The sequence below is a fragment of the Manis pentadactyla genome, chromosome 15 (genome assembly GCF_030020395.1).
Source record: "Manis pentadactyla isolate mManPen7 chromosome 15, mManPen7.hap1, whole genome shotgun sequence".
NCBI classification, from domain to species: Eukaryota; Metazoa; Chordata; class Mammalia; order Pholidota; family Manidae; genus Manis; species Manis pentadactyla.
This window is the reverse complement of record NC_080033.1, coordinates 15,671,758-15,674,480: the sequence shown is the minus strand read 5'-3', so window position 1 is coordinate 15,674,480 and position 2,723 is coordinate 15,671,758.

Below are 2,723 nucleotides of genomic sequence, written 5' to 3'. Positions count from 1 at the left end.
AGTACTAAAGAAAAAGTCAACTCAGAATTCTATCTCTAGAGAAAATATCCTTTTAAAGTAAAGGTGAAATAAAGATATTTTCAGATAAATGAAATGAAACTTTAGATCATAACTAGCAGAAATGCAGTACAGAAAATGCTAAAGGAAATTCTTCAGGTTGAAGGGAATTGACATTAGATGAAAGACAGGCAGGAAGAGCATCAGAAATGATAAATATGTGTGTAAATACAAAATATGTTTTCTTTTCTAAATGTTACTAAAATATATGACTGTTAAAAGAAAATATTGCAACAGTGTATGACAGGAATTACAATGTATTTGGCTGAAATATGTATGTTAATAGTAGGACAAAGAATAAGTGTAAATGAAATCATATTGTTACAAGGTTCTTATCTCTAAAAAGATACAGATATAGCTGAAGCGACAACAGAAGTCAAACATATCAGAAAAAACTGAGCAACATCCCCCGCCAAAAAAAAAGACAGGAAAGGAGAAATAGTTAATTTTTTCAAATGTGGCAGAGAAAAATCAACAAAATAGTAAACATAAATCCAACCAACATATGTAATTTGACTAAACATTTCAATAAAAATTCATAAACTATCATACTGGATTAATAAAATGTGAAACTCAAACTACGTGATACTTAACAAAAATGTATTTTAAATATAAACACACAGATAGATTCAAGGACGATGGGAAAAGACATACCATCCAAATAACAAGTGGAAGAAAACTAGTGACTATACTAATATTAGACAAAATAAATGTTAAGACAAGGGACATAGAGAAATGTTTCATAATACAACTGTCAATTCATTGGGAAGACCCAGAATCGTAAAAGTCTATACACAATATAATAGAGCTTCAAAATAAATAAAACAAAAACTGAATGAACTAAAGGGAGAAATAGACAAATCCATCATCATAGTTTTCATGTATCTCCTTCATATATATTCTACAATGCAAAATGAGATTTAACAAGATTAGCTTAAACGTTTTCAAATAATTTGTAATACAACAAAGAATTTGAGATGGGGAGGGTGCTGCAGTGTGGTCCCCAGTGGGCTTGTAAACAGACCTGAAAGAGTTAAAAGCTGGTCTCTAACTCCTTGCAGGCTGCCAGTAACAAGGTAAGGATAACCTAGTGGATGGGGCAACATTCTTTGTGTGTCCGTTTTGTTCCTGGAGTTTAGAGAGAGAAATAGTTCAAAGACAAACCAGGGAGGGGAACTGAAAATTGCCACAAGACCCTTAATTGACACTCGCTTTTAGATTTGCAAAAATAACTGTTCCTGGTGACCATGAAACAATTCAGGAATGTGTCGTCATACCCTGGATTGCAAAAACTAAAAGCTGGACATACACCATCAAATCTGCAAGCTACCAGACAGCTGAAAATATCCCTTCTCCCCATCTTATATAAACTGTCCACTGTAGCAGGCTAACAAGTTGGGTCTTTAGGAAAAGAGTCCTCCCACCTTCCAACCTGCTGCCTTGTTGAATAAACCTCTTCCTTTGCTGGATACTGTCTCTTCTTATATTGACTGAATCAGGAGTCAGCAGAACCCAACATTAGAGGTTACAGGTTTACCCCATTTCTTTCCTGAATGAACCCAGGACAATGACAAATTCAATGATTACTCACCTGAGAAAGACTTCTGAAGATATTCTGCCTAATGCTTACTTTTCAATCTTCCTCATCAGGAAGACAAACAATTATTAATGAATGTGCCTGAAAAAACTTGAAGCAAAAGCTGATAGAACTAAACGGAAAATAGAAATAGACACACCTCTTGCAATAATTACTACGAGATTTTTAAAAATCATAAGGAAAAAAAAACCATCTGAATGACAATATAGTAGTCCCCTCTTTTCCAAGCCCCCCCCCCCAGCGGATGCCTAAAACTGTGGACTGTACCCAACTCTATACATACTATGCTTTTTTCCTATGTATAAATTCTTAGGATAAAGCCTAACATAAATTAGGCAAAGTAGAGAGTAACAACAACGGTAATAAAATAGAACAATTATAACAATATACTGTAATAAATTATGTGAATGTGCTCGCTCTTGCTCTCAAAATGTCTGATTCTACTGTACTCACCCTTCTCGTGATGACGCTAGGTGATAAACGCCTATGTGATGAGGTGAAGTGAGGTGAATTACCTAGTGTTAGGCTACCTAGTGTTAGGCTACCATTGACCTGATAATGATATGTCAGGAGGAACAGCACTTTCACAACCTTGGTTGAAACCGGTAAAGGGAAACCGCAGGTACGGGAGCCTTCTATAACCACCACCTTAACCGAACAGATTTTATTGAACAGTGTGTTCACGACCACAGGAAGGAGAGAGAAAAATACCAGAAGGAAGGGAGAGAGCAAGAGCCCGAGCAAGCAGAGCGACATTTTTGTGTGTCAAGGTCTTGCTCCAGGTTCCGCCAGGGATTAGCGGATATTTTCATTGAGTACTTGATGAATACCCACATCCTGCTTGGGTATATATACCGAGCACCTGCTGTACGCCTAGCAAGTATACTAGGCTTCTGCTGGTTCCAAGACTTCCAAGCGCTGTTACAGGTTCCTCAGCGATATACACAAACCTGACCTCACAGGGCGCGCCTCGTTCAGTCTCCCGAAGCCTCCGAGTCGCCGGTGAGAAGCTCACCTTCAAACCCGACAGGCCTCCGCGCGCACTCGGGGAGTAGCGCTCGCGCTTGCG